The sequence below is a fragment of the Diabrotica virgifera genome, chromosome 1 (assembly GCF_917563875.1).
Source record: "Diabrotica virgifera virgifera chromosome 1, PGI_DIABVI_V3a".
Lineage (NCBI taxonomy): Eukaryota > Metazoa > Arthropoda > Insecta > Coleoptera > Chrysomelidae > Diabrotica > Diabrotica virgifera.
In genome coordinates this window covers 92,870,589-92,885,577 of record NC_065443.1, presented here as the reverse complement: position 1 = coordinate 92,885,577, position 14,989 = coordinate 92,870,589, and positions in this window count along the sequence as shown.

Sequence of the window (14,989 nt, the reverse complement as noted above, 5' to 3'; positions counted from 1 at the left end):
CTCGAACACCTTCCCGGCCATCTGGCTACTGAAACAGGTTGCGTTCATTACCGCGCAGCACACCTGTATAGGTAAATATATCGAATTTAAAATTATTTTAAGACGAAATTTGTTTTTGCCATTACTTTTTAAACATTATCAGAAACATGAATTACAATTGCCAGACATTTCTGTGGTTGCTAAATGCGCGCCAGACGCTATTTATTATAAATAATAATAGAAAAATTTAAATCATTTTAGTATATATGTCTGTAATTTTAATATTATATTATTAACACATAAATAAATGCAAAATTAATTTGCCAGACATTAACTCGGTTGCAGTCATCAGCCAGATGGATTTAAAATCGTTTAAAATGATATATTTTCATCAAATCGTACGATGACTGTGTTAAGAAATAAGACAAACAAAAGATACAGGTAATTATATTTGAAATTGGTTTAAGACGAAAAATTTTTTTGTCATTTCTTTTTAAACATTATTAGAAACATGAATAATAATTGCCAGATATTTCTGTGGTTGCTAAATGTGCGCCAGACGCTATTTATTATAAATAATCATAGAAAAATTTAAATCATTTTAGTACGTCTGTAATTTTAATATTATATTATTAACACACAAATAAATGCAAAATTAATTTGCCAGACATTAATTCGGTTGCATTCACCAGCCAGATGGATTTAAAATCATAAAAATAATGTGTATTTTCACTAGTAATACCACTAGAGGTCAAATTATTTCCGGAAATTTTCTAAAAATATTCATGATCAAAAAAAAATTTCCGGATATTAATTTGACTTCGCGTGGTATTCGGTAAGAAAATTCCACACCAAATTTGCATTTGAAAATCCAAAGCTGCATGAACAGATTAATAGCGCGCCATAGCTTTGTCAGCAATTATTTAGGCTTTTAAATTCGTAATTTCTACTCATTGTAGTTGCATGGGAATACCATTTCAAGATAGAAAATAGTATATTCTTTAATTTTACATAAGTTTTGAGTAACTACAAGTGATAGAAAATGAATCAAAACTAAATTATGTAAACAAATAAAAACCAGTCTGTCAAAAATGTTCTGTTATTGTAAACGTCAAAAAATTTCCACTATAATTCGCTGTTGGGTACCCCACGAGCAAAAAATTTCCGATAAAATACCTCCGTTGCCATGGTGATCTGTCAAAATAACGTATTTTGATTGGTTCAAAATTACAGGTGTGGAATTTTCAGCAAAACGATCGCTGGTTGGGTTATGAAATAAGACAAACAAAAGATACCGGTAAATATATTTGAAATTAGTTTAACCCGCCATAACACGCGTCTTCTATTGTGACGTGGTGGCACGCGTATGAGCGTCGCCCTCACCTACATAAATTCGACTTATTTCGAGGAAGAATGAATGTCAACATGTAGAAATATAAAATGGGTTGTACTCACATATTATAGAAAATCCCGTAAACCAATTTTTTTTTATTAATTTAACAAAACAAAAGTAAAAATAATATAGATCAAAAGCAAATTTTCTTAATTTTCAATTTCAGCAAGCCACTGAAGAAATTAACGTTCTTTACGCGAATTCATTTTACTAAAAATACAAATTAAAATTAACAACTGTTCTGAAGATATTTCTTTGTGGCATTTATGTAATTAACTATTAATATTTTGTATTTTGATAACGAAGTCCGAGGTGGAATTCGAAACGTCAATAAAATCAATTTTTCAAGTTAAATTGTGGCTTATTTCCCAATTAGAATAGGTAAATTTAAAAATGGGTTCTTAACCAGTGGCGCACCTAGAATATTCCTCTGGGGGGAGGGGGGTTTGCTTGGGCACCGAAAGTTTTTTGTATTATTTGTGAAAGACAAGTTACATTTTCCCACTTTCTCTTATATATATTTCTATATGCTCTGGGTGGGATTTTAACCCCCAAACCCCCTCGGTGTGCCACTGTTCCTAACCTAATCCAAACAATAATATTTTAATTAAACCTACCTAAATATTAAATAAAAACCTAAAAGTTTCTTTGAGATAATAGAAATGTGATTTCACTGTGATTGCACGCGCAGTGAGGAATTCCCTCACTTGAAGAGGGATGTCTCTTCTTTCAACTATCACACAGCACACTGACCGCCTGAAATATTCTATAACTTTTTCATACCCTCTCATGAACCATGCTAAAGGCATTCCTGGGTGCTTAAGGTTATCGTATTAGTTTACACAATTTCATTGGTTATAAACAAATATGGTGAGGGATTCCCTCATAGCGCGTGTAATGGCGGGTTAAGACGAATATTTTTTTTGCCATTACTTTTTAAACATTATCAGAAACATGAATTAAAATTGCCAGACATTTCTGTGGTTGCTAAATATGCGCCAGACGCTATTTATTATAAATAATAATAGAAAAATTTAGATCATTTTAGTATGTCTGTAATTTTAATATTATATTATTAACATATAAACAAATGCAAAATTAATTTGCCAGACATTAATTCGGTTGCATTCACCAGCGAGATGGATTTAAAATCATAAAAATAATGTGTATTTTCAGCAAAACGATCGCTGGTTGGGTTAAGAAATAAGACAAACAAAAGATACAGGTAAATATATTTAAAATTATTTTAAGACGAAAATTTTTTTTGCCATTACTTTTTAAACATTATTAGAAACATGAATAATAATTGTCAGATATTTCTGTGGTTGCTAAATGTGCGCCAGACGCTATTTATTATAAATAATAATATAAAAATTTAAATCATTTTAGTATGTCTGTAATTTTAATATTATATTATTAACACATAAATAAATACAAAATTAATTTGCCAGATATTAATTCGGTTGCATTCACCAGCCAGATGGATTTAAAATCATAAAAATAATGTGTATTTTCAACAAAACGATCGCTGGCTGTGTTAAGAAATAGGAAAAAAAAATATACAGGTAAATATATTTGAAATTAGTTTAAGACAAAAAATTTTTTTGCCATTACTTTTTAAACATTATCAGAAACATGAATTACAATTGCCAGACATTTCTGTGGTTGCTAAATGTGCGCCAGACGCTATTTATTATAAATAATAATAGAAAAATTTAAATCACTTTAGTATATCTGTAATTTTAATATTATATTATTAACACATAAATAAATTCAAAATTAATTTGCCAGACATTAACTCGGTTGCTGTCACCAGCCAAATGGATTTAAAATCGTTTAAAATGATATATATTTTCAGCAAAACGTACGCTGGCTATGTTAAGAAATAAGACAAACCAAAGATACAGGTAAATATATTTGAAATAAATTTAAGACGAAAAATTTTTTTGTCATTACTTTTTAAACATTATTAGAAACATGAATTATAATTGCCAGACATTTCTGTTTTTGCTAAATGCGCGCCAGACGCTATTTATTATAAATAATAATAGAAAAGTTTACATCATTTTAGTATGTCTGTAATTTTAATATTATATTATTAACCACTGTGTCAAGGTACACGCTAACGTGTACGCAAATAAAAAAGTTAGGTACACGCGAATTAAACTTCATCAAGCCAGTGACGTCATTATTAAGCGTGCGCGGTGACTTTATATTTTGGTACACGCTATTTTGAGTTGTTTGTTTGACAGAAAATATTTTTTTAAGGGAAGGGGAAGGGAAGCAAAACTATTCAGATGTTTCAAACTTAATTGTAATAAAACAATATGCATATAAAAGTATATATTCAGGTTAAGCAAAATAAATATTAGTTAACATGATATATACAATATAATGCTAAAATAATTTTTATACGTAAGTTAATTATACCAGTTTATTTGGTGTTTATTTTTATTTATACAGGGAGTTGAACTTGTTACGATTTTCATAGAAAATTGGTTATAACTTTGTAAATATCCTGTATAACATAATAAACCTTTATAATTTTGTGATATGGAAGTTAAAAAGATTTCGAACATAAAATAAAATATAGGGTGGTCCATTTAAAAAACATAAGTTTGGTCCGCCAGTATATTATCGAACGCCCTGTAACATTCTAATTAATTTTAGTTATTTTGTAATATGAAGCTCAAAGTTTGCTAAAATGTTTGATACTAACTTTTATTGCTATCTATTACTATAGCGGGTCTACTGAGCTTTATCACACTAATCAATCGCCCCGTATATTTTATCTTATTACTTCTGCTACCGTTAATCACGGATTTTTGTCTCTTATCTTTTTCATACTGTTTTAGAATGTTGTTAAACTCACTAAAAGAACTAAATAATTGTCCACACTCCATATAGTTAATTAAAAAAAACACTAAACAAGTAAAAAATAAGGAAACTCTTTACAAATCAATATTAAAGTGTAAACATAACCCGATTAGACAAATTCTAACCACATTCTGACACTCGCGATACTTACAGATACTTAATACCACAGCATACACGCGGCTCAAATTAGCGTGTACCAAAAAATCCAGTCATAGTACACGCTAAATAATGACGTCACTGACTTGATGACGTTTAAGCGTGTACCTAACTTTTTTATTTGCGTACACGTTAGCGTGTACCTAGACGCAGCGATTATTAACACATAAATAAATGCAAAATTAATTTGCCAGACATTAACTCGGTTGCAGTCACCAGCCAAATGGATTTAAAATCGTTTAAAATGATATATATTTTCAGCAAAACGTACGCTGGCTATGTTAAGAAACAAGACAAACAAAAGATACACGTAAATATATTTGAAATTAGTTTAAGACAAAAAAATTTTTTGTCATTACTTTTTAAGCATTATTAGAAACATGAATTATAATTGCCAGACATTTCTGTGGTTGCTAAATGCGCGCCAGACGCTATTTATTATAAATAATAATAGAAAAGTTTAGATCATTTTGGTATGTCTGTAATTTTAATATTATATTATTAACACATAAATAAATGCAAAATTAATTTTCCAGACATTAACTCGGTTGCAGTCATCAGCCAGATCAAATTAAAGTAGTAGGGTATTCCAGTAATATATTAGTTATTACAAAAAGATAGCGGTAGAGTAGACTGGCGGAAAAAGACAGGAATAAATCTACCTACCTACGGTATTTAATGAAATTTTTATTTATCTCAACCTAGCTAATAATGACAGAATTAAATATGTAAAATCTTAATAAATAAAAATTATTGTCGAAATTTTCAACAACATAATAAAAAATAATATTTTTTATTCTGGGAATCATTTTTTTCATTTAAATTGTTTAAATTAATGTTTTCAAATTAAATAATCATAGAAAAAAAAAGGATAAAATGAAATTGAAGTCGTATCAAAATGTATACTTGTATTTATGAATATGATATATATTATATAATATAACTTGTGTCACTCACACTTGACAGCGAAGAACATGATGTATGACGAAGATTTGACAAAACTGAATTAATGTCAGATATGTTACGATACTTAGCCATTAAGGCTGCAAAAGAATTGTAACATTTTTATGGTATCCATCAGTGGTATTCACTTGGTCCGGTAACTGTACATACATTATTATATTTTAAATTGTATTTAATACGCGCACTCAAAACGTCTTTAAACTTTAACAATTTTTCATCCGCAAAAGTTATTACATTCTCGTTTTTTCCTTGCAAAACACACATTGTATTTTATTTGCCATTATATTGTATCACAATTACTTTTCACTAAATAGAAACTCGACAAGAATCGTTAACAAGCTGTGAATTTATTGTGACTGACCCATCTTAATAACATGTGCGGACAACATTCACCCCCGAAATTGTCGTATCTTTTGTTTGTCTAGTTTTTTAACCCAACCAGCGATCGTTTTGCTGAAAATACACATTATTTTTATGATTTTAAATCCATCTGGCTGGTGAATGCAACCGAATTAATGCCTGGCAAATTAATTTTGCATTTATTTATGTGTAAATAATATAATAATAAAATTTCAGACATACTAAAATTATTTAAATTTTTCAATTATTATTTATAAAAAATAGCGTCTGGCGCATATTTAGCAACCACAGGAATGCCTGGCAATTATAGTTCATATTTCTAATAATGTTTAAAAAGTAATGGCAAAAAATTTTTCGTCTTAAAATAATTTTAAATTCGATATATTTACCTGTACAGGTGCGCTGCGCAGTAATGAACGCAACCTGTCTCAGTAGCCAGATGGCCGGTAAAGTGTTCAAGGAAGCATAGGGAATAATATATTAAAAAACCAAGTGTCTTAAAATCACTGTTTTCCTGACGTTGCTAGCTCTTGGTCCATACGTGAGGGGACCTTTTTTACTGCACGATCCTTGTCAAGATGCCACTGGTACCCTTGTTTCCACTCGTTTGGACTCGGTCCACTCGGAACTATTCGATGACGTTTAAAATAATAGGTGCGTTCGAGGGTACAGTTGACAAATTGTCGCCGACGTCGCCGACAATTTCTAACCTCACTTAATATAAATAATACCGTTAATAGATAAATATACAAGGTATGTTTACATTTAATTAATATTAATAACTAATTATTAAATTATAATAGGTAAATATTATACCTTGTATATTTATCTATTAACGATATTATTTATATCATTTGAAAGTGCGCATGCGTTTTCTGACAATTTCAGGTACCCGCGAACGCAACTATTAGGTTTGTTCTAGCATGTAGTTTTGTGTGGTTTGACCAGAGACACGTAAAAAGATAGACTTGGCTAGTGATATGCCACTCAATGCATCGAGGTGTAGCGCCGACATAGGATTGAGTGGTCTAGCCATCTTTGTCAGTGACATGCTCGAGATCGTTTGGTTAAAAGAGATAGATAGACCACCGATCGACTGTTTCCATGCTGTTTCCGCGTTACGCTTTTTTGGTGAGTATGTCGAGTCTACGCTTAATATGTCAATGAGTTTGACACCGCATTATTACACTGCTTTACTGCGCATGTCCAATTCACAAACTGGTAACAAATTGTTTTTTGCTAGAACGCATTTTTATCGGAGTAAATACCATTGACTTATTAAGCCTAGACTCGGCATACTCACCAAAAAAGCCTAACGCGGAAACAGTCGATCGGTGGTCTATCTATCTCTTTTAACCAAACGATCCCGCGCATGTGACTGACAAAGATGGTTAGACCCATGATACTATAAATAACAAGATAATATATTGCACATCCGGAAGTCGTGACGTAACTGGAGACCGGCAAGTTCGTAATGGTTCGTAATCATTCGTAATGTCCGATTACTTTGAATTGTTCGCGGTTGTATTTTATATGTTATCTTTGATAGTTATTTTGACTGGAATATCGACACTAAATTCTTTTCGAATAAATTGAAGTTTAATGTTATTTTGCTAATTGAATAATTTCATCACATAATCCATACAAATACCATTTAACTTTAACAAGAATAAATTCAACTTCCGGTCTCCAGTTACGTAATCAATGCGCGAACTCGGACGTATTTGAGCTACGGGAAAATACTATCTCTTTATTTATAGTATCATGGCTAGACCACTCAATCCTATGTCGGCGTTACACCCCGTTGCATTGAGTGGCATATCCCTAGCCAAGTCTATCCTCTTTACATGTCTCTAGTAAATACCAACGTCAAATTGTTTGTTTCTATTTAGTTTCTGTTTAGTTGCCATTAAGTCATTGAAATGTGATCAACTCAATTTGGATCCCACGTGTTGGGAAACCTGTATACCTTACCTTAGGGCATTATCCTGTTTGCCATGTGACCATCACAGGCCTTTTTATTGAAGTATGCACTTTTAAGGCATCTATATTTTATGTAAAGGGTTTTTACCCAGATATTTTTCTTTTGTGGCTCAGCTAGCATCCAGTTTATCGAACACTGATGATGATTTTTTATAAAAATCGAAAACGTTTTGTTGTGATGTAGCCCTTTTAAGGGATTTTTAATAAAAAAATTTTATACCTTTTACAAAGGATTTCTTTCCAATTTTGTTTCTATTTGTAATTTTGAGGTTAGATTAGAAATACATTTTTCTTATATGTATCCAAATTTTCAAGATGTATGCTTAATATTGAAAATTAATGTTATAAACATAAATAGTGATAAGTAACATAGTCAAAACAGTTTCAAACAGATTGAATCTATCAGAAGCATGCGTATTTGTTTAATGGTATTCAAGCACACAAATTACTAGTTTGAAACTACTGGCCGAGGGTTATAACGAAAGTAAATTTTGATTTGCAAAATGGCTTAACAAGGTCAAAAGAGTTTGGGGATTTGGTTCGGATTTTCAGTATGTGGCTTGCGCAGTGGAATTATTGGTTTGACGTTTACAAATTTTAAATGAACATGATATTATTATTAAATGAGGTGTCAGATGATGTACTTTCCTATTTAAAAAAATCAAAGTTATGCCGGTCACCTGAAGAGCGTGAACTGTCTAAAGTTCGAAACATTGATGCTAGAATATACTACGATTATTTTAAAAATCGACCTGTCCCAGCGTTTTGCTTATGTGCTAAAAATAAATAAGTTTAGTAGGGAGGGGTAACACTTATTACAGCGCACTGTATATTATCAGATCGTATTTAAAAAAATATTATACGTAAACTCTCATTTTAATATCATTGTAATAAAAAAGACTACGTTTAGAACCCGCTCGACGCGATGGGACGTCAACGATGTTTTATCGTGAGAAAATTACGTCTGTAGACGACAACACTCATTTGTTTGTAAAAAGATGGCCCTTAAAGAACGATTTTTATTTTATTCTTCGCAGAACCCTCATTTAGTTTTTCTAAAGTGATATTTTTTAATAAAGTCCCACGAGCATCCATTGAGGCAAATAAAAGGCAACTGGGAGAATAAAAGTGGGTATATGTAATCTACTCCAGTCAGAAAAACTTAACTGTTTTTTAACAGCCAGTCAGTCGTTCAAGAAAACATATATTTTGTTATTTCGACTTTTCTCAGATTGTCCTTAGGTTTGTGTATTTTTCTAACTATTGAATAATGATGAGGTGAAAAATGATACGTAGGAAAGTTAAATAAGTACAAAAAAGTATTTTTAACGTTTATTGACATAAAAGTAGTATTTGATTGAATAGATAGTTAAACAGTATGGGACATTTTTTTAAAACATAAATTATAGTCCACAGCACATCGTACTTTTTTGAAAATGATTACAAAAGCCTTAAGTATGGTTTTAACTGCTTCGTTTGAGCAAGTCTACCACTTTCTGAAAATTTTCAGAGTGCGGTTTGAACGCGTTTCCTCATGCCCAATGCCTAAACCTATAGCTCTAGCGCGCTTAGGTTTTGTGATTGCAAAACTACACTAAGCATCAAAATTATCGCACCACCTTAAAAATGGGACATTTTTGATATCTTGTATTTCTTGAACCTGTTGTCCGATTTTATTGATTTTTTTTTAATATGGTATAGCTTTATTCTTCAAGAATATCGATGTAATAATATTGTTGCCACACAAAGAAGTGTCATTGTATATCGGGTGTAACAATGATAGTGTGTTTTTCCTCAAAGTTTGGAACACCCTGTGGAATATTCTAGCGTATATAAAATATTGAAATTAAAACTCAACTGTAGCATTAGAGTTTCTTTACATTTTGCTTTTTGACTCATTCTCTTATGTTGGATAATAAAAAATTTAGGTACTTTAACAACTAAGTAGCAATGTTCTTCATCAATACAGGGTGTTTCTAAATAAGTGCGACAAACTGTAAGGAGTAATACTGCATGAAAAAATAATGACCGTTTGCTTTATAAACATATGTCCGGAAAGGCTTCGTGTCAGTGATACGGGATGCTGAATTTTTTCTTACAAATTTTCGATTTATTTATTGCTCTTAAACCGGTTAAAATATGCAAATGAAATTTGCTAGGTTTTAGGAGGTAGTTATTGCGCAGTTTTTGGCATACAATTAAGAGTTTTATATTAACCATTGGCGTGCATACCGGTAATATGACCGGTAATATTTATACTATAAATCAGGACCACTGGATTTTACGTTTTAGTCTGTGAGTTTGTTGACTGTTAGTTATCAAGCATATTTATTGCCAGGGTATCTGGATGGGTTTCTAGGCGTTTTATGTACTGAACACTGCACTAAACTATCACTTCACTGATGGAACGTATTTCTAGATCACAAAAAATGTCTTTGTTTGACACGAACCATGGGCGACTGTTATACATAGAGCGTAACACTTTAGATTGTAATCTTTCCATTATGGATAGGTTGGATTTTGCTGCTGTACCATGTTTTTTTTTTGTTTGATTACAAACGCCATCTGTTTATTTCAATCCATAAACACTAAGCATGTCTGTTGAACAGAATTTTTATATTAAAGTGATCGCCGAGTGGCTATAAATCTATTGTTTGAGTATTTTTCTAACTTGATATACATTGGTATGACTTGTATCTACCTATTTACTTCACTACTTAATCTAAACTTATTCTAATTTTTTACTTGTTGTCTATTGTCTATAGGGTAAATCCAGTGGACTACGAATAGTCAGTCTGTTGTTTTGTACACTGTTATCAAGGAGACCGATTACAAGATTGTTGGAGTGCACTTCAAGACGCTTTAGATATTTATCACTACACTGCGCGATCACTTGCTTCACTGTAGGGATTTTTAAATCACTGTAAATGACCTGGTTTGAGATAAACCAAGGGGCAGTCGCTATAGTTCCTAATGTCTTTGACTGGAATCGTTATATGCTGTCCGTTGCTGTCAGATGCTGTACCCCAGATTTGTACGCCGTATGTCCAAATGGGCTTTATGCTGGAACTGTAGACCAGGAGTTTATATTTTAATGATAGTGGTGAGTTACTTCCAAGTAGCCAGTAGTGTTTTTTTACAATTCCTAGTTGTTTACGTTTATTCCAGATATGTGTTTTCCAAATTAGCCTTCTGTCTAGATACAATCCCAAGTACTTGGCACTATCTTTTTTTGGTATTAGGTGGTTGTTGTAATATATTGATGACCTTAGAATTCTGTGAAAATTGCATTGGCTCATTTTCCGTCGTTTATTTTTATTCTCCATCTACAAGCCCACTTATGTGTTTTATTTAATCTTGTTTGTAATGCGCGAGTCGCAATTTCGAGATTTTTGTCTTTCACCATAATTGCAGTGTCATCTGCAAAAGTAGCTGTTAGGTGATGATCATCGGTTGGAAAGTCAGCTGTAAACAAAGTATAAAGTATGGGACCAAGTATACTTCCTTGGGCACACCCGCTCTTATAGGATGAATGTCTGTTATAAAGTCATCATATCTTATTTGAAAGTGCCTTTCTTCAAGATAAGATTTGATTAAGATGTAAAGTGGATGAGATAGGTTTTTCTTTAGTTTATAAAGCAATACAGGGTGCCAAACCTTGTCGAAAGCTCGACTTATATCCAGGAATACAGCATTGCAGTAGCTCTTTTCCTGAAATATAGTTTGTATCATATCAACGACTCTGTGAACTTGTTCAGTTCAATGGTCGGGTGTTTAAGGCGAAATCCAAATTGATGCGGTGGGACTAGTTTATGTTCATCTATTTCTATTAATAAATCGTTCTTTTATAATTTTCTCTGCAATTTAAACATAACAGGTAACAAGCTTATTGATCTGTATGATTTTATCTCTTTATCAGGTTTTCCTGGTTTTTGTATTAGTATAATATCTGCTAACTTCCATTGTGCTGGAAAATATCCTAGTCTTATAGTCGCATTTATTAGTTGTGTTGCCATTGTAATCCCTTTATTTGGTAGTTGTTTGATTATCTCAAAAATAAGGTATCACAATTATGTGACACACATTCATCAATTTATACGCTCTGAGTTTCGCTGGTGTCTCAAATTAGCGGATTACTAATGCAACTTTCGCCGGAAATAGGCTATTGATTATATTCAAAATAAGATAGCTAAAAGGAACTACAACGTTAACGGAGTTTTATTATTTCATATGGTCAATGGACATGTATATATGAAAAAACCGCGGAGTGCTACCATTTAAAGGGGTGCGTTTTTGAGAAATGGGTGAATTAGTCCCTGGGCACAGGTTACATTAGGGTGAGTTCTATGCACTTTTGGTACAAACATATCTACATAAAAATTGTTCCTGCTTAAATTTCCTATCTAAATATCACTTTTTAAAGTCAATCATACCTTTTTTACAAAAATATATTCAAAAGAAAAAGCACAAAGAAACCCAAAAGAAAGAAATTTTGTTTTTTGTCCTATAACTTTTGTCCACGAGGATATAGGTATAGACATTGCTTTACAGAAAAAAAATCTACATATTTCTTCTTTAAAATGTTGTTCAGTAGAGGTAATTAGGATTTACAGTTTTCGAAATATGATTTTTCAAAGTTCGCCACTCACAGCAATTTTGGGCAATTTTCCTAGTTATTTCGCAAATATTTTTCTGTAACTTTTTTCTACGTAACTTTAGGTATATGCAATGGTACATGTAATAGGAATAGAAATCAATTACCTTTAAAATGGTCTACTATATAACGTTGTACGACTTTTTTAAAAGAGATTATGGTTTTTCAAGGTTTTATACTTTTAACGATTTTTTATAATATAATACAAAAATAAAATAATATTATTATATAATATATTATATATTATATATTATATATTATATATTATATATTATATATTATATATTATATATTATATATTATATATTATATATTATATATTATATATTATATATTATATATTATATATTATATATTATATATTATATATTATATATTATATACTATATATTATATATTATATATTATATATTATATAGTACCTAATATAAAAAAATATTATTTTTTACATTTTTTACGATTATTTTTGAAATTTCTCATAATTTTTTTCTTGTACATGAATATACTATATATTGCTCAATAAAGAGGGCTTTCTTTCTGTTCTTTAAAATGATATATCATCTATATTTAAATAATGTAATGGAAACCGAGTGATTCTTTGATATTTTTTTACCTGTATTATTTAAAATTATTTCTTTTACAAAAATTACATAAACATTAGTCTTAGAAAACATCACTTTAGTTAAAATTATTTAAACGTTGACATGAAAAAAATTTTCAAATTCAAAGTCCATCTCTTCGTTAGCATTAGCTTCAATATCTTCCTCTGACACCTCAGTTATCTTAGAGTTCCCACAATGAGTACCCATGCACATGCACCCTTTGTAGAATATTGAACAACTAATTCCTATCTTCCTACAACCGCAGTTTTTTGTACATCCTTTGGTACATTTACATGCTATTTTTGTCAAGCAAAGCTTGTGGTGCAGGAGCTTTAACAGTAAATATTGGAATTAATCCATATTTGAAGTTTGTCCGGCCGAGTCAAGTGGATCCAAAGTATTATCTATAAAAAATAAGATTCAATCATAACACACACTAACATAAAAAGTTATAATGAGGTATTTAAAAAATAATCCTAAAATCAAAAAACGTTGCAAGTACTTATTACATTTTGAAAAAGCGTATCTTATTCAAAAATAATCCTAAAATTCTTTATAATACACCATTTTAAAGTAAATAGAATAAGGTTTCTTTTTTATTGTATAATATATACCTAAATGTAAAAAAAAAGTTATAATGGGAAATTTAAGAAATAATTGTAAAAAATATAAAAACTCGCTAAAAGTATAAAGTCTTGAAAAAGATAACCTCTTTAAAAGAAGTCGTACAAAATTATACAGAAGAACATTTTAAAGGTAATTGATTTCTATTCCTCTTACATTTACCATTGCATATTCCAAAAGTTACGTAGAAAAAAGTTACAGAACAATAATTGCGAAATAACAAGGAAAATTGCCCAAAATTGCTGTGAGTGGCGAATTTTGAAAAATCATATTTCGAAAACTGTAAATCCTAATGACCTCTACCAAACATCATTTTAAAGAACAAATTTGTAAGTTCTTTTTCTGTGAAGCAATGTCTATACCTATATCCCCGTGGACAAAAGTTATGGGACAAAAAAGAAAATTTCTTTCTTTTGGGTTTCTTTGTGCTTTTATTTTGAATATATTTTTGTAAAAAAAAGTATCTTTGACTTTAAAAAGTTATATTTAGATAGGAAATTTAACCAGGAACAATTTTCCTATAGACGTGTTTGTACCAAAAGTACATAGAACTCACCCTAATTCGCCCTGTGCCTAGGGACTAATTCACCCATTTCTCAAAAACGCACCCCCTTAAATGGTAGCACTCCGCGGTTTTTTCATACATAGAGATTCATTGACCATATGAAATAATAAAACCCCGTTAACGTTGTAGTTCCTTTCTATAGTACATAATCAATAGCCTAAAATTTTTAAATTTATTATTTAATTTTTATCGCGTAATATTTAAAACGTAAAATAGTAATTAAATCGTAATCGATTTTTTTAAGATTTTGCTAATAATTTTGAAGTTCTGTTGATAAAATATTAGTTTCCTACCTACTTCAGATACTTTTACAATTATCGCGTAGATGGCGCTTAGATTAATAGATTAATTTATAATTACATATTACGAAATATTAAAAAATAATAAATTTAGTATTTAAAACGTAAGTATATTTAGGGTAAAAATATATACCACAGCTTTGACCAACTAATATTTTTTCCTGTTAATGTTTTTAATTTCAATGTTTTAAATTAATCACTTTGACATTTAGAAAAGTTCACTGACTTGTCACTACTGGCGCTCACGAACTTTTAAATATCTCCTCTACGTACGAGCTCACATCATATACAGTTTAGCAAATATTCAGACACGGATATCAATAAAATATTATTTAAAATTATTTTTTGCACGATTGATCATTTTTGACTGTTTACCGTGACAGATTTTACGTCAGTAGGTGACATTTACTAGCAACTCAACGGTAAGTAATTCACTTACCGTCGAGTTAAAAAATCTCTTAATTTTAATTTATTTTTTGAAAGGATAAAGAAAACTAACGAATTATTTATTAATATTGAAACTTATGGTACAAT